Consider the following 16,643-nt stretch of genomic DNA (forward strand, 5'->3'; position numbering starts at 1 on the left):
ACTGGGGGACAGAAGCATCCCTTCCTCGCATCCTTCCCTAGCACGCACACACGCACACACGCACACACGCACACACACCCACACACCCCCCATGCTGCCACTGGCAGGCATCCAGGCGCCGAAATAGCCATGTCACCTTCGGAGGCTGAGTCCCTTTGGCCTGAAGTGGAGGCTGGAGGAGGGGCAGGGAGGCTGCAATAATCTCGGATTGGTGAGTGTGCTCGTGTACACACGTACCTGTGCACGATGCACACATCCTCCCACATGCACATGCTCACATAGGCACGAACTCAAAACAGCTACACGCAGAATGGGGAGAGACAAGCTTCAGATACTAGCAGATGCCACCATCCTGCCTCACCTCCGGCCCACCTCCTGAGGGACCAGTAAAAGCTGGGCCTGAACACAGCACCTCTCTCCTTCAGCGATGTAATAAGATTCCCCACAGCTCTGCACTTGGGGCCACTCTGCCCTGAAGAGCGGGTTGTCGCCAACTCCTGCCTTAGCTGAGGCTGCCCCGTGCTCTGGCACAGAGCTAAAACCAAGGTTTTGGAGGGGGCAGCCTACCCTTGGGGGCCTCTTTTATACTTTAGTGACCCCCCACCAGGAATCTGAGTCCTTTCTTCAGACCCCCAGGGATTGGGGAGCCTGAATCTGGCCTCCCTCCAACTGCACCAGCCATTCCCACCCTCTGCTCCAGTCTGTGCTGGCCTACCCATGTCCTCTTGCTTGGGGATTCAGTTCTGTCCCTTGCAAGTGCTGAGCTAATCCTCCCGAGTGTGGAAGGCTCACAGGGGTGGAAGGATTAATGTGTCAACATATTTGCATGATAACAGGGTCTGGGCTTTGAGAAGTGAGTAGCCCCAGAGGAGCCAGGCTGTCCTCCCAAACCACACATACTGCGCACACATCCCAGTCAGGCCAGTGCTGGCCACACTCCCGCCCTCCCTCCACCCTGGCAGGTGCCACCCCCCTCACTCCCAACTCACCCCTGAGCTCTGCAGCCTCAGTGTTAGGGCTGGGGAGCCTCGAGACCTCCCTGTCCTGCACACACACTAGCAGCAGGACCTGAAAACAGTCCCATCCTCACTGACTCCCGCTCCGGGCTGTGACCGGGTGTGGGCATCTGGCTGCAACCTCTCATTATTTACTTATGTATTTATTTATTTATTCCCATCTTGTCCTAAAGGATTTGCGGCAGCTTACAGAAATACAACCTCATAAGAGAGGATCAAGAGAAGGGGATTTGGTAGGGTGGAATAGGCCAGGCTCAGAAGCCGGCAGGCTTGGGTTCAAATCCTACTTTTTACTGATTTTTGATGTCGGATCACTTCAGCTCTCAGCCTCAGCTTCCTCACCTGTCAGCCAGGATACTGATGCTGTCCAGAGGCTTGTGAATGGGAAGATGCCAGGGAGGTGGAGCCGGCGCTCAGTGCTTGGAGGTGCAAATAGCACATGGAGCTATCGCATCTAGGAGAGAAGATAAAGGGAGAGAAGTCGGGCTGAGGACAGATGGGGTAGGGGAGGAAGGCAGTGCCCGGTGGAGGGCACAGCATGGCCCCTCTCTGAATGCTGGTGCTTTCTGGGTCCTGGTAGAATCCGAGCTGAGGGAAGAAGGCCTGGGTGAAGTGGGGGGGGGTCTTCAACCTTCTCAGATGCCCAGGTCCAGGAACCCCCCAGACTCCTCTCAAAGGGGCAGCTAGCCCCTGGGACACCCTAAGCCCTCACCTGCCCTGCATGGGGTGCTCAGAGCCTACAGGGTGGAGAAGAGCTGAGGTCTGGGGTTCCAGGCTGGGGACCCTCCCCCTCCCACCTAGTGCCCACACCCAGAGGGCACACTTCAGCCCTTGGCCCCTGCATCTCACCTGAACCTGAACCCCACTTTGGCCTTGAGCTCTGATTTTCCTGGCCTTCTTTCACTCCCCAGGACTGGTTCTCAGCCCCAGCCCAGCGTTTTAGTCACTTGGCCCAGCTCCCCATTGCCCCCAAGCCCCAATTATCACTTCAGCCTGCACTGAGCAGGGCCTGGCTTCCTCCCACCATCACCTGTTCCCAGCCCTCCATGCTGTCTTCCCAAATCATCTTCCTCCCAGGGGGGCTCCAGGTCTGACAGCCAGGAGGGGCCTGGGGAGATGAGCACAGCTCCCCTGATCCACAGGCTGGCCAGACCCCTCTGGGGCGGGGCACATGGCAGGCAGAGATCCCCACCCATTCCTGCCCCCAGCCCCTCAGCTCCAGCCCGGAACCCCAAGGAGCTCCCACTTTATAATCTGTTTCTGGGAGGTGGTGCCGACTCTGTGGATGGCTGATTTGTTGACACAGCTATGGGGACCACACAGCCATTAACACACCACGTGGAAAGTGGTGCCCAGGAGAGGGCCTGGAGTCCAGTGAGATGTACAACTCCCCACTGCGGGCCCCAGCTCCTCCTCAAGTAGCCCCTGGGACTGCAGCCTCAAGTCTTCCGATCTGTGAGTTGGGGAGAACGGACCCTGTGCCTCTTTCTGGCTTCTCAGCTGCTTGAGGAGGCAGATGGGGAGAAGCACAGGCCTGTCCAACTGGCTTGGGACCTTGAGGTCAGGGGTGCTGAGCTGCCAACTTCCACCCAGGAACAGGCTTGGGCCACCCCTCTTCCTGCTGGGCTCAAGGGGAGAAGCCCCCGGTGAACACCAGACACAGTCCACACCCGTAACAGCTCAGACTCCAGGACCCCTGTGTTGTGATGTCCCTGAGTCCCCAACAGGCAGGACACCCTGGGATCAACAGATTCATGGCAACCGAGTGGAGAAGAATCATTAAGTGTAGACCTTAAGCAGACTGTGGTAATGTTGGTGTGGGGACTTGGGGAGAGTTGGGGAGCCCCGTGGGGTGCCCCCCACAGGCTGTGTGCTGTGACTGGGCTGATGAGCACACCATGCTCCTCTTCTGCCTTCCTCTGGGAGTCCTGCAGTTGCTCTGACCCGGGCCACCCACACCCGGCTCTATGAGCAGCCCTAACACCCACCTGGAGCCCCAGCTCTCAGCTCCTACTTCCTGCTTGCCTGTTCCGGGGTCTCAGTGGTCCTCAGTGGTCTGGGTGGGACAGCCACACTCTAGCCCCTCCCCGCCTTTGAATGTACTGCCCCCCCGCCCCGCCCTCTTCTTATGCCTGACCCCCCCCCCCCCCCACCGGCCTGGCCTGGATTTTGCCCCTGCACAACCTCCCCATAGTTCTCCCCTTCCTGCAGATGGGTAAGCTCTTGCTCCAGATCTGTCTCCTCCCTTAAGTGCAACCTCTGGAGGGCAGAGCCAGTCTGTTAGCCCCAGGCCTCCGCAGTGCTCCGAGGTACCCACCAGTGGTGGGTGAGCCCCTGTGATCACAAAGCACTGCAAGGACTGCCAGGGTTTTTTGGTGGGAGCAAGGAGAGGCTGTGGGGCTTCCCACACCCTCATCCCCAACACGGTCACCAGCAAATAAATCCTTTCGGTACAACTTCTGTCCTGTCCACCTGCAGCTCCCACCCTGCCCTGCCCCTCCCCTGCTTGGGGCTAGCCGTGCCACCCCCATGCCACAGCCCAGACCCATCCACCTCCCGAGAGCAGAGCTGCGCTCCCTCCCAGCCTGCACTCGATCTCTCGGTCCCCCATCCGTTCGGAGCCTGCCGGATCCCTCCCCACCCTGGGCTCTTGCTTTTCTCTCTGCCAGACAGCCCCCCGTGGCTGGCCTGGGCTTTGGCTTCCGTGTCACCCGCTCTTGGGGTTCTCCCTCCCTGCCATCACTGATCTGAAACCACCATCGGCTTTACTCTTGGCCTGTCTCCCCGGCTCCAGGTACCCTCCCTGATGGCAGAGCCTCGGCTCTCCCCTCAGTGCCAGGTTCCCCTGTCCAGATGAGGCCGGGGCACTTGGAAGCTCCGAGCTCAGGAAGCATTTGTAGGATGATCGATGGATTCTCCCACCCGGCTGGGAGCCAAGAAGCATTTCCACGGCCCCATGGCTTCCCTGCCAGCAGGAGCTGTGTGCACCTGGCAGATCGCAGTGGGACAGGCATTCGGTCTTGCTGCTGCCCACCCAGACGGCTGCTCCTCCTGGGCATCCCTATGGGGCTGCCAAGGGAAGCCGGGGCGGAATAACCAGATTAGCCTAAGCGGCTCCTCTTATTTCCTGGCATAATTGGATTGAGGCCATGTTTCGGTGCAGCTGCATTTAATATCGTAATTCCGAGGACGCCTCACCCCCAGAGAGTATCGGCCAACAGATGCAGATGGGACAGGGTGGGGCGGGCTTTGGGCTGGAGAAGGGACCAAGGCCAAGGTCACACATCTCGGACCTGTGCAGAGCAGTATGCCTATCTCCTGGGGGGCGGTGTCCTTTTGGCATCTGTGGCTGGGCAGTGCACAGAGCATGAGGAGGCAAGGGGAGGACTGTCACTGGGCACACCTGGAGGGTGCTCTGTGCTAGCCTGAGGACTTGCAGGCATGACTGTGGGACAGGCCCCTCCCAGAGACAACAGGGGACCTCCCAGGCCTGGGGTGTGGAGGGAGTCCCTGGGACCCCAGCTGAGGAGAACCTGGGAGAAGGAGGCCAGGCACAGGTCCACAGAGGCTCAGCCAGCTTTAGCCACAATCCTCAGAAGTGCTGAGGGTCTAAACATACATGCTGTTGCCACCATTGGAGCCAGAATGGTCTCTTGTAGCTCATCCACTGCCTCCGGAAGCTCTTGGCTCAACTGGCTGAGCAGCAGCCTTCTTGGGCTCCTGGGGTGTTGGGGTCCTCCCTCAGGAAGGCTGGCCCAGTGCTAGGTGACTGCAGTGACGAACAGGGACACCACCTGGAGTCCTGACACCCAGACCCATGCTTAAAATTAGTGTCTCCACAGACCAAGGGAGAGAGGTGGGTGTGTGTGTGCCTGTGTGTCTGTGTGTGTCTGTGTGTCCATCACTGCCTGGGCTGAGTGTGTATGTATGTGTGTGGAAGGCAAGGAGCCCCTGTGCCCCCCCTTCCCATCTGCAGCCTGAAGCCCAGTCATGTCTCTACAGATTCTCAACAACCTGAATCCTGAAGCCAGACTGATGAGTCTTTAAGAGCCAAGAAGCTAGGGGATCCCTGGGTGGCTAAGCGGTTTGACGCCTGCCTTTGGCCCGGGGTGTGATCCCGGGAACCCAGGATCGAGTCCCGCGTCGGGCTCCCTGCATGGAGCCTACTTCTCCCTCTGCCTGTGTCTCTGCTTCTCTCTTTCTGTGTCTCTGTCTCTCATGAATAAAATATTAAAAAAAAAAAAAGAGAGAGAGAGAGAGAAAGCCAAGAAGCTAAAACAATGAAGAACAGGACACAGCCAGGGAAGGGAGCAGGCAGGGCAGCCTTGTGACAAGGTCCTTGATTCCCAGGCATGGCCGCACCCCTACCTGAATTCAGACCCTCCTGGCTGCTCGGCAGGGGCACCAGTTGTGCAGATGAATCGCTTGGCCTGGTGGTGTCCAGGTGGCTCCTCCCAGAGGCTCAGACTCAGCTCTGAAGACCTCAAGCACACAGCAGCTTCCCCACTGCCAGGGAAGGTGGGTTAAGGCCCACACGGGGCCAGGGAGTCACCCTGGGGTTGACGGCCCTGGCCAGGGGGTCTATGGACCCTTCACCCTGGCCCATCCCCCTCCCTCACTCCCATGCCCCGTAGCTCGAGGGCCTGGCGACAGCTCCCATCCATCATTCAGCCCTATTTTTAGGAGGTGATAACCCAACTGTGAAAATTCACTCTGTGCAGATCCTCCTGTGTGAGGAAGTCTTAGCCCCAAGCCGAGGAGATGAGCATGGGCAGAGCAGCAGGTGAGGGATGGTGGAGGGGAGGCCAAGCAGGAGGAGCCCCTCGCGCCCCATGATTTGTGGCTTGCAGCAGGCACCTGGCAGAGGGGCCAGGGCAGCTCTGCCGAGCTGTGGGGTGGGGGCGACACCAGGCCTGGCCTCCCAGGGCAGCCCACTGAGTAAGAGGGATGGGAGTCCAGGTCTTGGCTCCCGCCTTAGCTCTGTCAATTAACAAGCCTCAGCCTGCTCTGGATCTCAGTTTCTCTCGCTTCAAAGTGGGCTGAATCTCACACAACAGCCCAGCGCTCAACTCCTAAGGTCCTTTCTACCTCTTCACAGGGCTGGCAGATAAAATATAGGAGCTCCCTTAAATGTATATTTCAGACACTTTTTCTTGGTATAAGGAAGTCCTAAAGATCACATGAGATACACTTATGCTGTAAGAATTATTGGTTATTTCTATCTAAAACCCCAATTTAATTGGACATCTGGTCTTTTTATTTGTTCAACCTGGCCACTGTTTCCTCGGAGCAGGTCTCTCTCCACCTCCCTGGGTTGGCTAGTGTATCTGCTAAAGCGGGAGGGGCCAGCAAGTGTTTGCTCCCTCCTGGCCGCACCTTCACAGCCTCTGCTCTGGTACCCACCACCCCTGTCGTCCCTGGGTTTGCCTGCAGCAGACAGGAAGGGCCTGCCTCTTCCCAGCTGTGTGACCTTGGGCAATTTCACTTGACCCTCAGCTGCCTCCTCTGGAAAATGGGGATGACAGTTGTGCTTACTACCAAAGGCTGTGTGGGAATTAAATGAGCTGATACTGTCTGAAAGCTTAGAGCAGTAACACCAAAGTCAGCTCTCCCTGAGGCGCCTGGGTGGCTCAGTCGGTTAAGCCTCTGCCTTCAGCTCAGGTCATGATCCCGGGGTCCTGGGTTTGAGCTCCATGTGGGGCTCCCTGCTCAGGGGGGAGTCTGCTTCTCCCTCCACCCCTCCCCCTGCCTGTATGCTCTCTCTCGCTCTCTCTCCCTCTCAAATAAATAAGTACAATCTCAAAGTCAGCTCTCTCTCAATCCTCAGTGCCAGCCCAGGGCCCAGCACAGACGAAATGTTCATTCATTCCTTCACCCAGAGCATATGGCCAGCCTGTGACCTGCCAGGCACTGCTCTGGGTCCTGGAGACAGATCAGGGATCAGAGTGCTAGGCTGCTCTGGGGACCTGGGGGGCCTCCAGTCCTGTCCTAAGCTGTCCCACCCTTGGAGCTGTTACACCAGCATGCAGGGAGGGGTGCCTTTGGTGCCCGGAGATGGAGGGTCTGGGGATACCTCAGTGCGGGGAGGCCCTTGCAGTGGGATCGTGGAGCCTTGATGAGGAAGAGATCTGCAGGGTGGGTTGGAAAGAGCAAGGGGCACAGGGAGAGTGGGGGACAGGAGACTGGGTCAGGAGCTAGAAGGTCACTGGGGTCAGGGGTGGAGGCCCTCTGTAGTCTCACCAGGGCCCCAGGGCCAGGAGGCCACTGGCAGGGTCAGTGCTTCAGGGAGATGCCTATGTGTGGGTGGGGGGGCACCAGCGAGGAGGCAGTGAAAGCAGTGAGAACAGGGAGCAACAGGACCTCTGGGTGGGCCCTCCAGCCTCCCACAGCCCAGGGCCGGGTTCGGGACCTTGCTGTCCCCCTGCCTCTCGGGAGCACAAGATTGCCCTTTCAAATCAGGATGGAATGGGACAAGAATCCAGCCCCCTAGGGTGGGAGCAGCAGGTCCCGATGATCCATCCAACCTCTGCCAGAGCCTCTGTTTGAGCCTGCCTGGGGCTCTGCCACCGACCAGCCCGGGTTGGGTGACTCACTCAGCCTCCCTGAGCCTCAGTTTCACCATCTAGGGAATGAACACGATAGTGGATTGTGACTGGAGCCCACTCAAATGAGGTGCTCCAAGTGTCAGCCTGGTGATGGTAGCCTGGGAATGGTTCAGACCCAGGAGGGCCACCAGGGCAAGGGTGGGTTCTGTTAAGACCCAGTGACAGGGAATCCCTGGGTGGTGCAGCAGTTTGGTGCCTGCCTTTGGCCCAGGGCGCGATCCTGGAGACCCAGGATCGAATCCCACATCAGGCTCCCGGTGCATGGAGCCTGCTTCTCCCTCTGCCTATGTCTCTGCCTCTCTCTCTCTCTCTGTGACTATCATAAAATAAATAAATAAATTAATTAATTAATTAATTAAAAAAAAAAAAAGACCCAGTGACAGGAGCTCATCGGGAGGGTGAGGCCTAGCCTGTGCAGAGTGCCGGATTCCTGGGCGGGCCCCCTCTAAGCCCCCCGTGGGCCAGCCTTGCCTCCCATTTTCTCTGAGTAGCAGAAGCCCAAGGTGAAGTGCTTTCTGGGGCCATCGTGGGAGACCAGGCCTCCTCAAGGCCTCGACTCTCAGGTCCTCACACCCCTTCTCAACCTGGCAGATGGCTGGGATCCCACACCTCCCTTTTCAGCCCCAGGGAATTCAAGAACCCAACTGATCTGATGGGGCAGTAACCCCTGGGCCCCAGCATGGCATCCCCTCTGACCATGCAGGAGGTTCCCAAGATGGAAAGGGGGAGGTGTTCGGGATCCCAGAGTGAGGCCAGAGATCACTGTGGCAACTATAGCCTTCCCCACCCCAAGCTCCGGGATCCTGGGAGTGATCTGATTCGATACCTACAAGGCAGTTTAACAATGTCTGGCTTCTGGGAGAGGGAGTCTGACCATCTGGATGAACTGAAAGGCTGTGGGTCCTCCCTTGAGGACAGCCCAGCTCGGGGAAGTGAGAAGGGTTGCAGTGGAGTGCAGAGGGAGGCTAAGGGCACAGAGGTGACGTCAGAGTCGCTTGTCCATCCCTATTTGCTGTGTGACCTCGGTCAGAAACTGAACTTCTCTGAGCTCATTTCCTCCTTTACAACACAAGGTCAGGGCCTCTCTCCCACAGTTGTTCTGAGAGTCACGTGGGATCCCACAGGCACGGAGGGGACACAGCAAGGGCCTGGCACAGAAAGCTGCCATTCCATGGGGTGCCTGAGTGGCTCAGTTGGTTGGGTGTCTGCCGTAAGCCAGGTCATGATCTCGGGGCTCTGGGATCAAGTCCCCAGTTGGGCTCCCTGCTCAGTGAGGAGTTTGCTTCTCCCTTCTCTCTCTGCTTCTTTCCCTACTCGTGCTTGCTCTCTCTCTCTCTCTCAAATAAATAAATAAAATATTTTTAAAAAATGAAAGAAAGCTACCATTGCAGACCTTGAAGGTGAGAGCACAGGGATCAGGAAAAGTTCTCCCAGAGCTGGGGCTTTGAAGGGATGCATAAGAATTCAGGAGGTAGGGTAACCCCTAAGGCCCAGCGGTTTAGCGCCGGGTGCAGCCCAGGGTGTGGTCCTGGAGACCCTGGATCGAGTCCCACGTCGGGCTCCCTGCATGGGGCCTGCTTTTCCCTCTGCCTCTGCCTCTGCCTCTCTCTCTCTGTCTCTCATGAATAAATAAATAAAATCTTTAAAAAAAAAAAAAAGGAATTCAGGAGGTAGAAAAGGTGAAGGACTCACCCTCACAAACTTGATTCTGGGGCCTTAGGAAAGTCCTACTTTTCTCCGTGCCTCAGTTTCTCCATCATAAAAGGAGACAGTTGCCCTGTGCTGGCTTCACTCTACTTGTGACATTCTAGATGACTCTTCCTTGGGATGAGGCAGGACTAGAGTGGGAGGAGGTATTCCCTCCAACATCGTGCTGACTGGCTAGGCAGATAGGTCAGGTCACCCCAGGTGTAGTCAGGATGGGAATGTGGGCCTCCCCTTTACGGTGCCTGGACCTCGAAGGCACTCCCCTAATTCTCAGCCCAGCCAGCCCTCCAACCCCAGAGGCCAGAGATAGCCTGGCCAGACCCAGGTCCCAGCCATGGCTCTGGCTCCTGAAAGGTTCGGGGTCCCCCACAGTTCCCCTCCTGAGTTTCCTGGGCTTCCCCACAGGAAGCTGCAGTGTTTACCTTGCCAAGGCCCTGCTTTTACTCCCTGAGGATTGTGTTTAGGAGGCGAGAACCCACGCACACACACGCACTCACACTCCATCTGATGCGCCAGACCACACAGACTCACAGCCCAGCCGCAGATGTGCACTGGGGCCGTCTTGGGGCTGCCTCCTGTCCCCGGGCTGGGTGGCAACTAGTGCTAATTGAGAAGAAGTTAATAAGCACCACATATGACCTGGGTTAATCCTCCCCAAACCGCCCAGTTTTGTTCTGTCCATCTGTCCAATGCCCACTGAGGCCCTCAGGGGCGGACTAACCTGGCCAGAGCAAAAGCCAGAAGATGGCAAGTAGGGTTCAAAGGCAGATCTCTGGGAACCCTGGCCTGTGCTGCCTCTGAAAGAGAGGAGAGTGGAGGGGCAAGGGACATCTGCAGAGACCATAAGACGTGGCGGTGGCGGAGATGGCCCATTGGTCCCACCCAGAGGCCATCGACACACAATAGGTGCTCAACATCAGGCAGCCCAGGGGCCTGTGTGAGGGGCCCATGGCCCCCAGAAACCTGCAGTGTGAAGTCTCTGGCCCCCTCCTCGGCTCCCTACATGTGGCTCTGAGCCACCAGCAGCTTTGCCTCCTGGCTCTGCTGCCAGCTGACTGTGGGCGGGGCTCTACCCCCTTCTGGGCCCTAGAACCCTTCATCCAATGGGGCAGTTGCGACGGATCAGGGGTCTCCACTTTTGCAACGTTCATCTTGAGAATCTGATCCACTTCCTGGAACATATGAACCCTACCAGATATTTACACGGGAGTCTTGGGGTTTACACAGGAGTCTGGGGATTCACAGACCTTCAGAAGACCAGGTGAGAGAGCCCTGAACTACACATGGGATAAGGCTGCGACAGAAAACAAGGAAGAAATAAACCCCCAATTCTGAGAACAGTCACCTCTTCCTGTGGTCCTGGTGCTTCAGAATCTTATTTCATCTTCAGAACAACCCTATACCCGCGGCAGGGTGGGGTGCTCTTTATTACCCCCATTTTATGGTTGTGGAGACCTGGGCACAGAGAGGTAAAGTGACATGCCCAGGGCCACACAACAGGAAGTGGTGCGGCTGGTATTTTAACCCAGCAGTCAGGGCATTTAACTGCTGGGCTTAATTTGCATGGTGGGTTCAGAGTGTGGTTTATCATTACGCTCCGTAATTTACAGGGGCGCCACGTGTATGTTTGCATATTTATCTGAAGTGATGTAATTCTTAAAAACAAAAGAGCTGGATCAGCTGACCTCCTAATTTGAGCATCTGGGGTTTCTGCGCTTTGCTTCCAAAACCCCCGTTCCCTGAGGGTGCTGCCCAAATGCACCCAACGGGCTACTGTCCCTGTGCCTGACTCCCAGGGACCCGATCTGTGCAATGGGTCTGTGCATCCATCCTGGGATGAGGGGAGGCCTTGCCCCCCACCCCTGCCTCCTCTGGCTGCCGGCTGGGCAGGGCTGAGTGGGTTATGAGTTCAGCAGTCGATTTGGGCTCACATCATCTTGTCTGCCGGGAGGATTTAGTACGAGGCAGTTGGTCAATAGTGCGTTTGTTTTGTTATTGACCTGCCAGGGCAGCTCAGGAGCCGGCCCATCCCCCTCGGCTGCTCAGGCCTCTCCAGGCCTTGGAGCCTCAGCCTGGAAGTGCCACTGGGCATGTTGGGGAGCTCCTTGACCCCTGGCCTCCTGCCATTCCCAGCCCCTTCACACACCCCGGCCTGAGTGAGTCCCTATTCAGGTCCCCCCTGAAGATCTGTGTCCCCATAATCTTAGGTCCCACATGCCCTGGGGAGGACAGAGCAAGTGGCCCAGCTTGACAGAGGGCCACCCACTTGACAGAGGGCCCTGGTCTCATGGCATCACCACAACTACTTCACAAATGGAGAAACTGAGGCCCGGAGAGGTGAAGTGGCACAAGCTGTAGCTGGAAGAGCAGTGATTTCCAGGAGCAGACTCCCTGGCCTGGGCTGGCCCCAGTCCAGTCCAGAAGCAGTGGCCACCTGGGATACGGGCGAGGGGACCCCTTTTTTTTAAAGATTATTTATTCATGAGAGATACACAGAGAGAGGCAGAGACACAGGGAGAGGGAAAAGCAGGCTCCCTGCGGGGAGCCCGATGTGGGACTCGATCCCAGACCCCAGGATCACGACCTGACCCAAAGGCAGACACTCAATCACTGAGCCACCCCGGTGCCCCCAGGAGAAGGGACTCTTTCCTTGGCCTCAGCCCAGCACCTGCCCTGGTCCCAGCCCCAGCCCCAGCCCCAGGTTATGGAGAAAGGTCGTCTCCGTCCTTGACTTTCACTCATTTGTTCATTCAGCACCTATTGCCAGAGAGCTGCTCTGTGCCAGGCCCCAGGAATCCCAGTGTCTGGGAGCACCTCACAGCCCTGCACTGGGTACAAGATGGGGGGAACTCCCTGAGAGAAATGGTGCTGATGAGGATCTCGGGGGGGGGGCTGGAAGGCTACTTCCAAAGAACAAACAGAATTATGAAGAGGGCAGAAAGGCACCTCTGTGGAGGGTCGGTGGAGGATCCAGCAGGGACAAAGGCCTGGTGTCGCTGACAGGTGCACAGGGGACATAAAGACACGAGTATGGCCAGCATGGGAAACGTGAAGGTTCAAGGAACTGTATGGACTGTGCCTTTGGAGCAATGAATACAGACAGCCCTCTGGGGTTTACTTAACCAAGCTCTGAGGACAGGAAGCCCGGAGCACCAGCTTCCCCCCTCAACAGTGTCCCAGACGGTCTCCGCCTTGCTCCTCCTTTCTCCTCTCCCCCCCTGCCCCCTACCCTGCTCCAAAATGAGAAAGAGCAAAAAAACTATTATTGTTCACGCCTCATCTCCCACCAAAGTTATTAAATTTCATTCCACGAACAAATAAATCCATTTTTATTGCAGCAGGAGGAGCGGGCAGCCGTTTGCTGTTTTACCTTTTTTATTTTTCAAAGTCCTGTTAAATCTGCCCCCTATCAGCTGGGTGGCCCCCTGGGCCCCAACAGGCCCGCCCAGGTTAGAAGCGGGTTCCCAGCTCCCAGCTCCAGCTCCAGCTCAGGCTCTGGCTCTGGTGGTGGCGGCTCCTCCCCCGGGAGTGGCAGCAGCCTGGCTGGAGCGGCCCACCTGCCGCCTGGCTGCCTCGGGTGGGCCTCCAGTTGCCTGCAGGGAGGGTGCACGAAACTTCCTGCCAGCCTCCTGCTTGTCTGGCATTTAGAGTTTTCCAAACACTTCCTGCACATGCTTCCCTAGGCCCATCCCTGCGGTTGGCTGTGGCTCCACTTCACAGGAGAGGAAGCTCAAGCTCTGGAAGGCTTGGGGACTTGCCGGAGGCCAGGAGAAGCCTCCCTCCACCCAAGGGCAGGGAATTGGGCCCAGGCCTGCCTGCTGGTGGGTGGAGTTGCTCTGATCACCCATCTCGGTCACCCCACTGCGTATAGCCTGTCTCTGCCACCCACCAGCTCTGTGACACCCCCACCCCCACCCACACCCCCAGCACACAACCTGGCTTCTGAGGGCCTGAGCTGCCGCCTCTGCAGAAGGGATACTGTGATCACTGCATCTCAGTCCTGGGAGGATGCTCAGCAAGGAGCTTGCCGCCACCCTCCCCAAGGCCCCCAGCTTCCAGCCTATCTCCTGGATCCCCCCACTCACGCCCTGCTCCCCTGCCCTGCTCCCCTGCCCTGCTCCCCTGCCGAGGGACGAGGGCCATTGATCTGGCCCCTGGGGGGTGGAGGGGAGGGTTGGGGTAGCGGCCAGCCTTCACAGCTGAGGTCAACATAAATCCACATCATGGCTATTTTTTCTCTCTAAACCATTTGCTAAAGACTTAATGACTGTCAATAAGAAGCCTGTTGCGTCCACAGTGCCGCCAGCTTGAGGAGGTTCCCCAGCAAGGCATTTAAGTGAGGCAGCTGCCCAGGCCTGGCCCCGGGGTGTTACTGCACCCCCTCCCATGCCAACGCCAAGCTCCGCCGGGTCATTGCAGGGAGGGGACTGCCCACTCGTGCCCAAAATGGGGCCAGACCATTGTGGGACAGGGGCAGCAGCCCTGGCCTCCCACTACAACTGGCCACCCCCAGATATCTGGGGGTGCTGCTTGGGCCTCCAGAGGCTGTGCTCCCCCTAATAGCCATCCCCTCCTCCAGCAGCCCTGCTGAATCCAGGGAGGACCCTCGCCCCACCAGACGCCCACAGCTGACAGCCCACACCTTAGCCAGTCCTGGCAATGCCTTCCCTTCCCCATTCAGAGCTGTCCCGGGTGTCAGATGGGCTTGAGGTTCCAGGTGAAGACATCCACCATGCCCCCTGCCACACACACACACACACACACACACACACGCACACGCACACGCATGCACACACATGCACACAGTGCCTTTCTGCTCTATCACGGTGCATTCCAAGGCTGGGGGAGGGGCGGCCGCCTGCACCTTCATACTCCTCTTTCCCCCACCCCCTACCTCCACCCCCAGTCTCCTCAGCTGCATCTCCTGCCCCATCCTTCTTCACCCCTCCCTGCCACTGCTCCCTGGGGATTCCCTCTTCTTTTCTTTCCCAGACTGATTAGCACATGGTACTATCAAGAAAGGCAGCTCCAGATAATGGTCCCAATGCTGTCTGTCGGCACCTGGGGCCGCTCCAGCCCAGAAGAAGGGCGGGCAGTGTCACATGGGTACCTACCTCCTGCCAAGCCCCCTCCACTTCTGAGCACCTTCCCCCAGAGGCTGGCCCTGCCCGGGGTGGGAGGGCTGCTTGGTAGCCTAGCCCCACGGTACATGCAGCAGGGGCGGGGGATCCCTGTAAGGGTAGAGCTGGATTCCAAGCCCATTATCTGGGCACTAGCCTGGCAGCCAGCCCAGCCCTGGTTTCTCTGCCCTCAGTGGGAAGAGAAACAGAGACTTAGACAGAAAAGTGAAATTGGCCTCACCATGCCATGTGGAGGAGTTAGAGGCAAAAGCCCCTCTGCCAGTGGAGCCCCTGTCACCCTGCCTGACCTTGTCTGGCCTCCATATATTTGTCAATCAAATGGGAATGCTGACCCAACCAGCTTTGCAGGGCAGCTGGAAGATCCATTTAGCAGTAAATATGTGTGATAGCCATTACCCTAGGACTTCACACTTACAGTGGGCTCCAATCCCAACCAGGCCCTAACATGCCCAAGCTCCTTTATTTCTTGCTGCCCCCTGGGAAGGCAAGTGCAGTGGGCGCCTTTATCTTACAACTGCTGGGGCCTTGTCAGAAGCTGGGCTGGAGGCAGGAAATGAACCAGCCAGGGTCCCAGAAGGCGGGATGGAAGGGTGGGGGGCCAGGTGGGTCCTGGGTGGGGTCGGCACAGCCTTCCCCTGCCAGCTCCCCAATGCCTGGTACCGAAGGGGTTTCTGGCACTGCCTGGAGGTGCCACGTCACCTGAACAGAAGGCAGAGCCCTTGCCAGTGCTCCCCGAGCGTGACTCTTGCCAATTCAAACGCTGTATCTCAACGCCATTAATTTACATTTTGATTCGACTTTCTTAATTTTACTTCAACTTCGCACGACTCCAGTTTGAGAATCATTTTAATGTATTTATCTGTGAGGCAATTTGTTAAATAACCCCCAAGACTCGGCGGTTTTCCGTTCTGAGCTTTTATTGCAAGGCTATTTTAAATTAAATTAGTTGTCAGGGTCCCTGAGTGCATTGTAACGGGGATGAGTTCACTGCCAGCCCACTCATAAAAGTGCAAACCGCTGGCTAAATGGATGGGAGCAAGAAGTGGGTCGCCCGGCTCCTCCCAGACCCCCTCGGTGCCAGTTTGGGAGCGCAGGCCTAGCAGAACCACCTGCAGTCAGAAAAGCAACCATCTCTGGAGCCACCCTGGGTTCCCAAGCTGGGCTCTGCCCACCAGCCCTCGACCCCTGCAGGGCAGGTTCTAGCTGGCCGCAGGCGGGGGCAGTTCATTACCTAGGCACCCCAATCCTTCTGCCACCTGCTCTGGAGGCCCCAGGTGGTGTGTGTGAGCCATGGCATGTCTGGGCTGTCGCCCTTCTGAGGGACAGCAGAGGGGCAGAGCCTAGTCTCTGCTTTGGGCCCCTGTGCCCCAGGGAGAATTGCTGGGGAGCAAGGGGTGAGATCTGTCCCCCCTTCATCTGTTTTCTGAGCTGGCGTCCGTGCTGGCTGTCACCTGGGCCAGGTCGGGGATGGGGGGCATGATTTGTGAAAGGCTCAGGTATCGAATCTATGTTTCACGTTCACATCAGCAGCTGCTGTCTGCCTGATAATGGACTGAGGCAGTGGGGAGGGAGCCAGGAGTCCTGCTCCTGCCACTGCTGTGCTCCCTGGTGGAGTGGGTACCCCAAGCCAAGACCTCTCCCCACCCGCCTCCTAGAGCTGCACAGTCCCACAGGTGGGCCTCCTGGCCCCCAGCAGCACTCACCAAGCCAGCCCCAAACTTCCATTCTGCCCTTCAAACCTCACGTCCCCTGGGAAGCTGCCAGCCCCTGGTAAATGGACCAGGGGTGCACAGTCAACTGGGAGTCACTAACCACCTCACGCAGTCTCCCCTGGGACTGCCCAGTATGCGAGAGGAGGGCTGGCTGGGATGCTGAGGGTGCTTTGGCGCCTCCTCTGCAGCATCTGACAGGGCCTGGCACACAGCACGAGTGAGGGATAGACCTCTCCTGTGTCCCAGGGGCAGCGTGGCAAGCTGGTTACCAATGTAGGCACTGGAACTGGGTGCCTGGGTCTGAGTCTTGGCTCTGTGACTTTCTAGTTGTGTGAACTTAGGCCATTTCTATACAATGGGGTCCTCAGAGGAGCACTTTGGGGATGACATAGGTCCCGAGTGCTCAGAAGCACCGGGAAGGTAATAAGCCTCATCGTGTCCCACCTCAGAGGCAGAGATCTC

At 57.8% G+C, this 16,643-nt stretch overlaps 2 protein-coding genes across 4 annotated transcripts in view; one reads left to right on the forward strand and one right to left on the reverse strand.

Moving 5' to 3' along the window:
- MACROD1 (mono-ADP ribosylhydrolase 1) overlaps positions 1–16,643 on the forward strand; it is a 150,530-nt gene that overhangs the window by 73,413 nt on the left and 60,474 nt on the right.
- FLRT1 (fibronectin leucine rich transmembrane protein 1) overlaps positions 1–16,643 on the reverse strand; it is an 83,158-nt gene that overhangs the window by 38,348 nt on the left and 28,167 nt on the right. For 2 of the 3 annotated variants that reach the window (XM_041773773.1, XM_041773771.1), the window contains exon 2: positions 1,359–1,470. The gene's annotated coding sequence lies outside the window, so the exon portion shown is untranslated. Of the gene's footprint in view, positions 1–1,358; positions 3,780–16,643 lie in introns of those variants that run through there. The other variant, XM_041773772.1, reaches the window with a different exon arrangement.

The sequence above is a fragment of the Vulpes lagopus genome, chromosome 11 (assembly GCF_018345385.1).
Source record: "Vulpes lagopus strain Blue_001 chromosome 11, ASM1834538v1, whole genome shotgun sequence".
Taxonomy (NCBI): Eukaryota; Metazoa; Chordata; class Mammalia; order Carnivora; family Canidae; genus Vulpes; species Vulpes lagopus.